The 15,032-nt window shown below is 37.0% G+C and overlaps 1 non-coding gene across 1 annotated transcript; it reads right to left on the reverse strand.

Annotated features, from left to right (window-relative positions):
• Nucleotides 1–14,438: 14,438 nt before the first annotated feature.
• LOC121210668 (small nucleolar RNA R71) lies at nt 14,439–14,545 on the reverse strand. The gene has a single exon (XR_005905782.1). It is a non-coding gene; the product is annotated as a small nucleolar RNA R71 (small nucleolar RNA).
• Between the last annotated feature and the right edge of the window lie 487 nt (nt 14,546–15,032).

The following is a 15,032-nucleotide window of genomic DNA, read 5'->3' on the forward strand; positions in this document are numbered from 1 at the left end:
GATAAACCGTAAATTATACATATTTTTACCCGATGTTTAATGCATTTTATGGATGATTTCCCATTAGAATTGGTGAATTCGATGCTCCTAATACCTTAATTTCATGTTTTATACTTAGGAGAGCATATGAGAGTGAAAGTAATGAGAAATGGGCCAAAACAGAGAAAATGGGCCAAAGTACAAAATCAACACGGCCTGGACCTCCTCACACGGGCAGACCACACGGCCGTGTCAATTTGGCACGCTCGAACACGACCTGAAGTAATCGAACACGGGCGTGTGCCACGGGCGTGTCCCTGTCGAGCCCAAGTTGAGTCCAATTTGAAAAAGGCTAATTTTGAGGGCTCCTAGGCATTCCAATGTGTATAAATACACCCTAGAGGAGGAAGAAAAGGGAGGCGGAGAATAGGGAGTAAGGAATTACTCCAAGGAAGCCGATTGATCTATCTCAGAAGCCGGATTCATCATTAAGATTAAAGATCTCTCCTCAATTCCCCTTCAGGAGTTTTGGATTTTCTTTATGTTTCGTATTTTTTATTATTCTGAGATGTTTTCTTATTTAGTTATGAACTAAATCCCCTAAATACCTAAGGGGAATGAAACCTAAGACGAATCTTGTTATTATTTTCTGAATTGTATGATAAATATTTAACTTGTTCTTAATTATGTGTTCTTAATTCTTGTTTTGATATCTCAGGATACTGATTCAAGATAAGCTCTTATTCAGAGGAGGAATAGACCCTGTCTAAGAGTACATTTGTCATAATTAAGCGGAGTTGATTGCGCGCCTAAAAATAGGGTGACAAGATTTTGCCGGATTAGGGTGATACCTAACAAGGGGATCCATAGATCGAGTTAACGCAACCCTAGAGTGTTAATTAGAGAAAAGTCTCGGTTATTCAATCTAGGGATTAAATGTTATTAGTCTTGAATAGGGATAATAACATAACTTAGGGATCTCTACGGAACAAGTTGAATGAATAAATCGTCCGATTCGGAGCCAGAATAACAAGTAAAGTCTAGGTGGATTTTTCCTTAGGTATTGTCTTAATTCAATCGATTTTCCTCAAAAGCAATACCCCAATTCTTTTCTTTGTGCGTTCATAGTCTAGATAATTAGTTAATTAAAGCAAAAACCTCTTTATTCTTTAGGCCCGGGTACAATTACTGGGATTTTTACATCGGAACCGCGTGCAACTGGTAATATCATTTTGTAAGGGTTAATCAGAGTAGAGTTTTGTTTGTTTGTTTTAAATATAGCAAATATTTGACCATTTAGCACCATCTCGCTGCTTAATTTAACCCTTCGCTCATTTCCAACAAAATGGAATTTTTTTTTATAAAATTTCTCTGCACATGATTTTCCACCCATTTCTAATAATGGCAAACCTCACATGCTTGGAAACCCAGAAAGGTTGCGATAATAGTTACTTCAAGAACAAGTAATTATAATTATTTAAAACCTATCACGAAATCACGCGATCAACACATAAATGGGAAATTTACCACTTTTCCCCTAACATTTTACACTTTTTACAATTTAATCCAAATTGCACAAAACACAAAACATGCAAAATTTGCACACACCATGCTTAGGCTGAATCTTCCTTATGCTCATACAAGTCCATACATTTCATTTATTTCACATTTTAGTCCCTCAATTTATTATTTTTGCAATTTAGTCCTAATTGCTCAAAATCATCAAAAATTCCAATACAAAACATATTAATCCAAAACATATCTTTCATAATTCATCAACTAACATCACAAATCTCAATTATTCATCAATGGCATACCTCAAAATATTCATCAAAATCAGAAATTCAAGCATGGGCTTTGTACATTACACTGTAACGATCTCAAAAACGTGAAAATTATCAAAAACTGAGCTAGTTCCATACCTTAATCAAGCTTTAACAATGGTTGAATACCCTAGGCTTTATTTATTTTCTTTCTTTCTCAAGTTTAGGTCAAAACAAGATAATATGCATGGTTATTTTAATTTATGTTTTATTATAACATATATTATTTCATAATTTACCATATTAACCTTTACAATTTAATATAACAACTTAATAATGCATGTCATTACCGTCCATTCATATATTCAATGGCCTAATTGCAACATAAATACTTCAAATTATAAAGACAAATTCAATTCGGCCCTTACACATTAAACCTTCAAATTTTCATTTTACGTTATTAAGCCCTTTTATTAAATCGGGCACTCAAACGACAAAATTAAAACACGAAAATTTCACACATAAATTAACACATTATAAATACAAAAAATAAAATTAAAATATTTTTTGACTCAAATTTGTGGTCCTGAAACCACCATTCCAAATAGGGTCTAAATGTGGCTATTACAGTATACCAGAATGTTGTCGACTTCAACGGGCTAATCCAAATACGGTTGGAAAACCCGGTTCATAAGATCCATAAACGCAGCCAAAGCCTTTGTCAAATCAAAGGGCATAACTAGGAACTCGTAGTGCCCATAACGAGTCCTAAAAACTTTCTTATGAACATTGACATCCTTAACCTTAAGCTGATGATATCCAGAACGGAAATCTTTCTTAGAAAACACAGAAGCCCTACAAAACTGGTTGATTAGGTGGGTACTTATTCTTTGCGTCAATTTATTCAGCTGACGGTAATCTATACACATCCTCATAGTACCATCCTTCTTTATAAAAAGAATTGGTGCCCCCCATGATAACACACTGGATGAAGAAACCCTCAATCGAAAAGTTCCTGAAGCTACGCCTTTAGTTCCATAAGCTCCCTTGGTGCCATGTGGCAGGGAGTAATAAACATTGGAGCCATTTTTGGTAGAACCTCGATACCAAGCTCAACCTCCCTATTCGAAGGCAAACTCGACAACTCTTTAGGAAGATATTCAAAAATTCCATAACCGTTCGAATGTCTCCAACAGATGAACCCACAGAAGCGGAATCATTCACAAAAACCAGATATGTTTCACACCCTTTTTAAACTAACTTGTCGGCCATAAGAATGGAGATTACATTAGATAAGTAATCCCGATTCTCGTCAATCATAGTCATTTCACATCATCCTCAAATATTAGAATTACCCTTTTAGTAGCACAATCCAAACTGACCTGATGCTCTACGAGCCAATCCATTCCCAGAATTAGATCGAATTCCCCAAATGGTAGCTCCATCAGATTAACCAAAAACACAACCCCTTGTATCTAGTGGTACATTCCTATATAGCCTATTAATCTGAACTGATTGACCCAATGGACTAATTACAATAATCTCTCTAGAAGTGCTCTCAATAGGAATCCCCAAGTTCACAGAGATACAACTAACTATATAAGAATGTGTTGATCCTATGTTTATAAAAGCATTATAATGAGAAGTATGAATGAATAATGTACCAATGATAACATTAGTGGCGTCTCTATCCTCATGATGTCTAACCATATATACAAGTACAGGCTGCCTTGCCTCAATCTAATTAACACCTCTGTTTGGTGCTCTCTAACCTCTGTCCATACTATTACCACCTCTAATAGGATTATGACCCTTAGGTCGTTGCTGAATTGCCCACTAAGGATGAAAAAATCCTGGAGCTGGAACTTGTATCTAATCAGAACATTGTGGTCAATCCCTGATGTAGTGCTCCATCAACCCACATCATAAATAAGCTCCTAACCTATTCCAATATTCGCTCAGATAGCGTCTACCATAATCTCCACACAACTGAGCCACAATAGGAGCAACTGGATCCTTAACCCTCGGAGGCCCATCAGATTTGGCCTGTTTCTTAGGCCTCTGACTAGAACTAGAGGACTTTGAATCCTTTTTATTCTTACCTATGTCACATTCTCTATTTTCGCGCTCAACACTTTTAACCTCTTTAGCAATTCTCATCTTATCCACCAAGACAAAAAAAACCCGCTCTCTCTATGGAGCTATCAGAACCCTTAGATTATCCCTCAATCCTTCCTAGAAGAAAATGCACTTATCATAATCAATTGATACCATCCTACAAGCATATCTACTCAGCCTTAGAAATTTGACCTCATACTCGACCACAGTCCTATCTCCCCAGGTAAGGATTATAAACTCACATCTATGAGCATCTACATAACTTACCCCTATATATACTCTGGAAGGCATTTTTTGAAATAATCTCATGTAAACTGATCTAGTTGAGTACCCTCCACAACTGTCAAGCAACACTTGTATGTCTTATTGCGAAGTAGAGATACTGCATCTTTCAACTTTTGCTCGGGGGTGCAGCCAAATTATTCATTAGCCTCTCAGTGGCCTCTAACCAGTATTCAGCCACAGATGGGCCGACTCCTATAACACCCTTGAATAATTCAGCGCTATTGGGCTGGAGTTGTTTAGTTATCGACCCATGACTCCCAGAACCAGAATAGGGCCAAACGACCCTTTCCAAATCTCTCAGCATGGATTGGGACTATGCGTTGTCTCTAGCCGAGTGGCCACGAGTACCGCGTCTACATGATCCACGAGTACTCATTATATATAATATCTATATTATGAATTTTATGTATCATTTTTAGTATTTATTAACAGATATTTTATGCTCAAAGTTATCAGAAAAAGTTTCAGAGAGGTTTCAGTCTTAAATAATCATAATACAATCTTTAATAATTTCAATGTTTTTCTAAACTAAAGTTTATCTAATTCAGAAGTACTTATAGGATCAGCCCCGGAGACTCAGTATTTCATAGAGTTTCAGATGAATGCAAAAATGAAATTCAATTGGAAAAATGTTTTCACAAAAATTTTGAACCCAAAATTTCATAGCCCAAGTTTTGTAACCTGACCTTGATACCACTAAATGTAACACCCCAAACTCGGCCTAGACATTATGGCTAACTCTGGAGTTGTTACACAAAATGGGTGGAAATTTAGTTTTCAAAAATTTTGAAAAATGGCGTAAGACTTGTTGCTTAAAGACTCCAGTTAAAAAAAAGAGCTACTTTTAATTTAGCTTCTTAGTTGAAACAATAATCACTCACTTTTTCTAAAATCAATTAATTTTCAGTGAAAATTCTTAAGTCGTTATATTTTTGGAAAACCAAATTTGTTGTTTCGAAATTGATTGGTTTGTAGAAAAATCAACATTTTTTTAAGAAAACATTTATACAAATATTGAGCGAGAAACAAAAAATGTTCAAAAACCAGAATAGTCGCAAAGAGTCCAAAGTTAAAAAAAAACTTTAACCCCAAAATTAGAATAAAATAATAGCAAAATTGAACAAAAAGTTATATAACCGAGCTCCCGTTGCATCGACCCACCTAAGTTTAAGGGTTACTTGAAAATATCAATCAAACAGATTGTGAATTTTCAAAATTCAGTGTGTAACAAAAAGCACAAACAAATAATTTATATAAGATAGATTTGACAGTAACAGAGTCTGTACAGAGCAGTACAAATACATATATGTTTTTCCTACCCCATCCGTTAAACACCATCTCCGATCATCTTAACAAGCCATATGAGGTATAGAACCCAATCCAACCCTACACACCACCTAGTGTCATTAAGACACTTACAGAATAATTGTAGCTTAGCCTCCAATATAATGGGGTAGATATCGCCAATCAGAGAAACACTTCGTCTATATAACATATCCCATCCCAGAAACAAATATATTCAGAGCAAAATTCATATTTGCTATAGTTTCACATACATGACATATCAGATACAAATCACGTACATAACATTTTTCGGGTTTACTTATAATATGATATCTCAAACATAATTATAGATAGAAGAATTTATACTAGCAGATGACCTGATTTCATGTTTTACCGTACGTTTAATCACATAATGACCCTATGGAAGGCCCACTGTCAATTGGAATGATATGAACGATCCTAGGGAAAAATTCTAAATTTTTTGCCTTAAGACCAAAATAGCCCACCCGTGTGGCCCACACAGCCTGGTACATGGCCTCTAACACGCTCACGTCCCAAATAGCCTAGAGCGTGTGTCACACATGGTCTAGCACATGGTCTGTCACACAACTGCATGTTAGACACGGCCTACCACACGATCGTGTGGTGCTGACAATCAACCTTTTTTAGCTTTCGCCGATTGTTGTTTTTGTGTTTTTCGGTACACACCTGTTCAATTTTGATGCGAATGCAACCACGAGATAGTAGATACCTAATATAAACAATTAGACACCCAAAATTAGTCACAAATTTCTCCAAATTTACCAAACACTTAGTTGACCATAATGCACAAATACACAATTCCAACACCAAAATTGAACTCATCAACATTCAAAAACTTACCCAACGTCGTAGTACTTTCTAACACAGCTAAGCCATAGGAGGGCAATCTCGAGCCTCTTGATCCTCCCCTAATTGAGCAATAAAAAGAACAACCACAATCAATAATCCCTTGATCACAACGAATAAAGAAATTCCTAACTTACTCGTCAACTAACCAAAAACAAAATCTTCACTTGCCCTGAGTACGTATTGAAACAAAACAAATGACAACAGAGTCACGAATAGAGGAGGATGGGCAAATTGAAGAACTTAGGATCAAGATTAAACTTTAATTTTTGTTGGAAAAGAATGGCAGTAAGAAACCCCAAAACAAAACAAAGAAAATAAAATAAGGGAAGTAGGGAAAAATGAAAGAACGTGGAACAATTTTTTTTGGAAACCAGAATTAAACGAAATAATAAATAAATAAAATAAAAATATTTTTAAATAAAAATAAATAAATCACCCAAATCTAATCCCCAACTAACATATTTATTTAAACAACTTCAATCTGATCTAACTTCCTCTTGATAGGAAACAATTAATGATATTAACAAAAATAATACCCACTTGTACACACAAAGTCTCAAACCCAAGACCTCCAACAACACTTAACCACTAAACCATACCAAATTACTTGTTAAAGAAGCTAACAGATTAAAGTTATCAGTATCACCTTCACACTCCGATCATAATTTCTAGGTCGGGTGTGGGGTGTTACAAATTTAATAAAATTGTTGTAATAAAACTTTTTTTTATATAAATAGGGATATATGTCAAATTTATACATGGACTTTGGTTCAATTAGCAATTTGGTACATGAACTTTGATTTGGTGCAATTATAAAGAGGAAACTTGAATTGTAGTATGTATACATAATAATTTGATTTTGATTCAAGTATACACATTTAAAGAAATGAATACATACATTTATTTTCATATTGGATTAATACATATTTTTATGTAATATATTAATGAAAAATGGTGTTAATTCAATACAATGTTGAGTAATTTGTGAAATTTAAATCAAATTAAAGTTTCATGTATAAAATCCCACAAAGTTCATGTATATCATTTGTAACACCCCAAACCCAGCCTAGACGTTATGGACGAATTTGACGAAGTCACATGGAATGATATTTGAAATCGAGTTTATCAAGTTAAAATCATTTTCGTTTATTATCTTTCATTCATCCCTCGTCAAATTCAAAACTACTTTCTCGTTTAATTTGACCCGTTTAAAAATATTTTCTATAGCGGAAGCTTTTAAAACTATGAAATTTGAAGAAAAACCGTTCATGTTTAAGAAAAACGTTGTTTTTAATTTAAATTGAGTTTCGTTGGGTTTTGTAGTTTAAAAGTCCATGAAAACAGTTCAAATCCCAAAATAGTAGTAAACAGTCCAAAAGTCCCAAATTACATAAAAAATACCTAGAAACAAATAGGAATTAAAAACCATAAGATAACTTAAAGCCATTCAATAGACTTGTGGTCACCGTTGAGTCTTCCGTCGTACCCATCCGTCTAAGTCTGGGGATTACCTGTAGAGTTAAAATAGAAAGGGGTAAGTTTACTTAAACTCAGTGTGTAATCCGCATAGAAGATATGCATACAATCAAACAACAGTTATCAGTCAAATGCTCTTTGGGCCTAAGCCTATTTCAATTCAGTAGGAGTTTGGGCCTTAGCCCATTTTAGTTTTAGTATTAGATATGCATTAAGGCCTAAGCCCATCACAGTAATAGTATCAGATATACATTAACCAATAAACAGAGTCCTACCTAACTAGCCTCTACACACCATCTCCATCCATCTCTACACTCCATGTGGGGTTTAAAACACCCACCCATCCCTACACTCCAAGTAGTACCGAATGTGGCACATAATTAGTAAATTGCATCCAAGCTGCCAGATAATAGGCTTAAGAGCCTTTCAGTGCACTTCCTCCAAATATCAAAATCCAACTCAATGTAATGCAACATACAATATATGACATGTTAATACATGAGTATCAGTTATAAAAACATTTCAGTATTCATTCATATAATCATCATGCTCAGTACATACATCATACATACAGTTCATGCATTTAACGGTCTAAATAGTGCTTACCGACCCTATAGTAGGTTCACAGTCGACTTGGGTGACCCGTGCAACCTTAGAACACATTTCAGTTAAATGGGCTCACATGTCCATGTGGCTTGCCCATATGGGCCCACGTGCTCGTGTGGCCCATACGACCCAATTTGGCCTTGGCCATGTGGATCAAGTAGCCTACCCCAGAATCCCACACGGCCTGAATCAGTCTTGCCCGTGTGTTGCACACGGCCTACTTGGCCACCACAAGGCTGTGTCTTGTGCGCACGGCCTGGCTTCGTCGATCATAAGCCCATGTTATGACATACGGCCTACCACATAGGCGACCACACGCCCGTGTGGCATCGACAATAGGGTTTTTGGTTTTTGCTAAACCCTATTTTCTGTATTTTTAGGCACACACTTGTTATCGGTTTGATACGAAATCACTCCTAAGCCTCCTGAAACCTAAAAACAACGTACGTAAATGCCCAATTCAGTAACACCTTCGAAAACTCAACAGAACTATACTACGATAGAAACTTACAACATCCAACAATGTATTTGAATACTTACCGGTGATGGAACGGAACCCTTAACGTTTAAATCACTGCAAGAGCACTAACAGAATCTTGACTTTCCCCTAAACAAAGGACCAAACAACCCCCATTAGAAAAGTCACCATGAAACAAGAAGATAATGGTAAAACAATTACTTACCGAACGAGTGCAATCGAACGTTGAATACAACAGAGACAATTTTGGTAAACCAAAAAGAAGGAAAAATAGACAAAGAAAAATCGAAAGAGAAGAGGGGAAAATGGACGTCAAAAGCTGGAAGAGTTTTGGGGAATTTGAAAAACAAAATAAAGTAAAAATAGGAAAAATAAAAAATTAACTAACATTTATCCCCATATCCCTCAAATTACTCCCCTCTTTCCTACTAACAACCACTTCTCAGAATCTCAACTCAACTGAGACTCTCCAAGTCTACTGAGCAAAAACTTAATACCTATGCTCGCATAGGGTTTTGAACCCAAGACCTCTAGTACACGAATTCCCTTACCACTTGAACCAGCAGGCTCATTCTGATATGGTTTTACAAATAATTTAATGTAGGCCAACAGATCAAGTATAAGGATTAAGTTAGAAAAATACCAAAATTTGCCAAATGCAAGGCTTGAGCTTGGTACCTCTCACACACACCCAGAACTATTAACCATTGAAGTAGATGCGCAATTGTGTCACATTTCCACAAAATTAGAAATAGAAATTTTAGGGTGTTACAACTCTACCCCCTAAAAGAAAATTTTAGCCTCAAAATTTACCTAATTAGAGCAGATGAGGATACTGTTGACTCATCATATCCTCCGGCTTCTACGTGGCCTCCTCAATGCTATGATTCTGCCACAACACCTTCACTAATGGAATAGACTTCCTCCGAAGAACCTTTACGTCGCGATCCAAAATCTAAACCTGCTCTTCCTTGAAGGGTAAATCTGGCCTAACCTCAATCTCCTCAATAGGAACAACATGAGTATGATCAGAGTGGTAGAGCCTCAACATCAACACATGGAATACATCATGAATACAGTCTAGCTTTAGAGGTAACTTCAACTGATAAGCGTCCGGTCCCACTCGCTTCAGAATTCGGTAAGGCCTAATAAATTTAGGGCTGAATTTGCCCCTATGACCGAACCTTCAAACCTTCTTCCATGGTGAGACCTTAAGAAACATGAAGTCCCCCACAGAATACTCAATCTCACGTCTCTTCAGATTAGCATAAGACTTCTATCTATAAGAAGCAGCCTTTAGATGATCTCTAATTAGTCGAATCTTATCCTCAGTCTCAAAGACTAACTTAAGACCTAGAACCGATCGTTTACCCAATTCAGTCCAATATAGGGGAGTGCGGCACTTTTGTCCATACAAAGTGTCTTAAGGTGCCATCTAAATGCTAGACTGGAAGCTGTTATTATAGGCGAACTCTGCTAATGGCAGATAACCCTCCTAACTGCCTCAAAAATCGATATCACAGCTTCTCAACATATCATCCAGTATCTAAATCACCCTCTTAGATTGACCATCAGTCTGAGGATGGAATGCGGTAATAAAGTCCAATCTCGAACCCAGAGCCTCATGTAACTTTTTCCAGAATTGAGGCATGAAGCGAGGATCCTTATTAGAAATGATCGACATCGGAACCCCATGCAGTCTAACTATCTTTAAGATATACAGCTTCGCCAACTTCTGAAGAGAATAGTCAGTCCTAACCGGAATGAAGTGTACAGACTTGGTCAGTGGATCCACAATGACCCAAACAGAATCCTTCTTAGTGGGTGTCAAGGGAAACCCACTAACGAAGTCCATCATCACTCGGTCCCACTTCCATAGCGAAATCTTAACCGGTTGTAGCAAACCCAAAGGTAACTAATGCTTAGCCTTAACCTGCTGGCATGTCAGACAACGAGCCATAAAATCAATAACCTTCTATTTCAATCCTGGCCACCAGTAAAATTTTTGAAGATCTCGGTACATCTTCTTCCCATCGAGATACATAGTATAAGGGCTATTATGCCCCTCTCTCAGAATAGACTGCCTCAGATCAGTATCATTTGGTACACAAATCCAACCACGGAAACAGAGTACCCCATCGTTGTTCAGCCCAAAGCCTGTAATGTTGTTACTCTCAACCTGACGGAACCAAAGACCCAACGATTCATCCTCTAATTGCCTATTCCAAATCTATTCTATCCAAGTCAGTTTAACCTGCAGTTCAGCCAGCAAACTTCCATCGTTGAAGAAACTCAGTTGAGAAAAAAACACTCTTAGATCAGTCATCGTCCTAGGCTCAACGATTGGCCACCACATTGGCCATACCAGGATAGTACTCAATAGTACAATCATAGTCCTTAAGTAGCTCAATCTAGCTATGCTGCCTAAGATTCAACTCCTTCTGAGTCAGGAGGTATTTAAGGCTTTTGTGATCAATGTAAATAATGCACTTCTCACGGTATAGATAATGCCTCCAAGCCAATTCCAAATCATGTGTCAGATAGTTTGCCTCAATGCATCTTGAGCTAACGAGACACATATGCCCCAACATTATCATCCTGCATCAGCACACAACCCAGACCCATATGCGACGCATCACTGTATACTACAAACTCCTTTCTAGGTTCAAGATGTATCGAAACAGGAGCCTTAATCAGAACAGTCTTGAGCTTCTCAAAGCTCTCTTGCTACGCATTAGTCCAGACGAAAGGGACACCTTTATATAGAAGCTTAGTCAAGGGAGTTGCAATCAGAGAGAATCCCTCAACAAACCGACGATAATAACCCGTCAAACCCAAAAAGCTGCGGATCTTCGACACATTTTAGGTTGTTTCCAATCTAGTACAACCTCAGTCTTACAAGGATCAACTCAGATCACCTCAGTAGAAACTACATGTCCTAGAAATGTCACTTCTCATAGCTAAAATTCGCACTTGCTAAATTTAGCATAGAGCTGGTTTTCCCTTAAAATATGAAGAATCACCCTAACGTGCTCGTCATGCTTGTCCCCAGTCTTAAAATAAACCAATATGTCATTAATGAAAACTACAACGAACTGATCCAGGTAGGGCTAAAATATTCGGCTCACAAGGTCCATAAATGCAACCGGTGCATTCGTCAACCCTAAAGGCATATCTTGGAACTCATAATGTCCATAACGAGTCCTAAATGCCGTCTTATGCACATCTACCTCCTTAACCCTCAACTGATGGTATACTGAATGAAGATCGATCTTAGAGAATACTGAAGCCCCTCGAAACTGATCAAATAAGTTGTCAATCCTTGGAAGTGAATACTTGTTCTTAATAGTCAACTTGTTCAATTTTCGATAGTCTACGCACATCCTTACGGTCCCATCCTTTTCTTAACAAACAGGACCGATGCTCTCCATGGAAACACACTGGGATGGATGAAACCACTGTCCAAAAGTTCCTACAGTTGAGCCTTATATTTTGTAAGCTCTGATAAACTGTAAATTATACATATTTTTACCCCATGTTTAATGCATTTTATGGATAATTTCCCATTAGAATTGTTGAATTCGATGCTCCTAATGCCTTAATTTCATGTTTTATACTTAGGAGAGCATAGGAGAGCGAAAGGAACGAGAAATGAGCCAAAAACGGAGAAAATGGACCAAAGTACAGAATCAACACGGCCTGGACCTCCTCACACAGACAGACTACATGGCTGTGTCAATTTGGCAGGCTCAAACACGACTTGAAGTAATAGAACACGGGCGTGTGCCACGGGCGTGTCCCTGCCGAGCCCAAGTTGAGTCCAATTCTGAAAAGGTTAATTTTGAGTACTCCTAGGCATTCCAAAGCATATAAATACACCCTAGAGGAGGAAGAAAAGGGAGGCGGAGAATAGGGAGTAATGAATTACTCCAAGGAAGCTGATTGCTCCATCTCAGAAGCCAAATTCATCATTAAGATTGAAGATCTCTCCTCAATTTCCCTTCAGGAGTTTTGGGTTTGCTTTATGTTTTGTATTCTTTATTATTCTGAGATGTTTTCTTATTTAGTTATGAACTAAATCCCCTAAATACCTAAGGGGAATGAAACCTAAGACGAATCTTGTTATTATTTTCTGAATTGTATGATAAATATTTAACTTGTTCTTAATTATGTGTTCTTAATTCTTGTTTTGATATCTCAGGATACTGATTCAAGATAAGCTCTTGTTCAGAGGAGGAATAGACCCTGTCTAAGAGTACATTTGTCATAATTAAGCGAAGTTGATTGCGCGCCTAAAAATAGGGTGACAAGATTTTTCCAGATTCGGGTGATACCTAATAAGGGGAGCCATAGATCGAGTTAATGCAACCCTAGAGTGTTAATTAAAGAAAAGTCTCAATTATTCAATCTAGGGATTAGACATTATTAGTCTCGAATAGGGATAATAACAAAACTTAGGGATCTCTACGGAACAAGTTGAATGAATAAATCGACCGATTCGGAGCCAGAATAACAAGTAAAGTCTAGGTGGATTTTCCCTTAGGTATTGTCTTAAGTCAATCGATTTTCCTCAAAAGAAATTCTCCAATTCTTTTCTTTGTGCATTCATAGTCTAGATAATTAGTTAATTAAAGCAACAACTCTTTATTCATTAGGCTAGATAATAAAAAGATAGTTACTACTAGTACTTTTAGTTCCTTTGGGTTCGACAATCCGGTCTTGCTAAAACTATACTATTGTTCGATAGGTACACTTGCCTATATCGCGATAATAGTTAGTTCAAGAACGAGTAATTATAAATATTTAAAACCTATCACGAAATCACGCGATCAAGTTTTTGGCGCCGTTGCTGGGGAACTGAAATATTAGGAACGCTCAATTTTTATTACTTTAGCTATTTATTTCTCTTGCAATTTAATTTAATTTTATTAATATTATTATTTATTGACCTAATTTTTCTTTTTCTTGGCAGGTTTTTATAGTTTATGACTAGAAGAATCCCGTTAGGACCCTTACTTTTTGACGAAGAAATTGATCGTACAATTCGTAGAAATCAAAGAGAAATAAGGCGAAGCTTACGATACACAGAGAACGAGAAAGAAGATGATACTCAACCCCCAATCTAAGAGATGGCTGAAAACCAAGACAATCAGCTACCTCCTGCAATTGCGGCTAATCAAAATCTGGCTCCACGTACTATGTATGATTATGCTAAACCTTCTTTAACAGGAACTGAATCTAGCATAGTTAGACCTGCTGTAGCTGCAAATATTTTTGAACTGAAACCTAACACTATTCAAATGATACAACAATTTGTTTAGTTTGATGGTTTGCAGGATGAAGATCCCAATACTCACTTAGCAAACTTTTTGGAATTTTACAATACATTTAAAATAAATGGCGTTTTTGATGATGCCATACATCTTCGGTTGTTTCCCTTTTCATTAAGGAACAAAGCTAAACAGTGGTTGAACTCGTTACCACGAGGGTCAATTACTACTTGGGAACAAATGACTGAAAAGTTTTCACTAAAATATTTTTCTCCGGCTAAAATAGCTAAGTTACGTAATGATATCTCTTCTCTTGCGCAGATGGATTTAGAAACACTCTACGATGCATGGGAGAGATACAAGGACTTACTGACAAGGTGCCCTCACCATGGGTTACCGCTTTGGCTCCAAGTACAAACATTTCACAATGGTCTGAATCCTTCGACTCGGCAAATGGTTGATGCAGCTGCTGGCGGAACAATCAATAATAAAACACCTGAAGATGCCTATGAGTTTATCGAAGAGATGTCACTTAATAACTATCAGTGGCAAGTCATGAGGACAAAGCCAAAGAAAATAGTTAGTGTGTATAACGTCGATTCAGTCACCATGCTATCTAATCAGGTAGAACTCTTAAATAAAAAGATTGATGGTTTTCTCAGTTCTTCGCAGGTTCACCCATTAATGCAGTGCGAAGCAAGTAGCAGTGGAACAAGCCACTCGGAATGCCAACCTTATGGCCACAACATGGATAACGAGCAATTAAATTACATGGGTAATAATACTTGACCTCAAAACAATCCATATAGTAACACTTACAATGCAGGTTGGAGGAACCATCCCAATTTCTTGTAGGGTGGCCAAGGAAATCAGAGACCACCT

This window comes from Gossypium hirsutum, chromosome A11 (genome assembly GCF_007990345.1).
Source record: "Gossypium hirsutum isolate 1008001.06 chromosome A11, Gossypium_hirsutum_v2.1, whole genome shotgun sequence".
Classification (NCBI taxonomy): domain Eukaryota; kingdom Viridiplantae; phylum Streptophyta; class Magnoliopsida; order Malvales; family Malvaceae; genus Gossypium; species Gossypium hirsutum.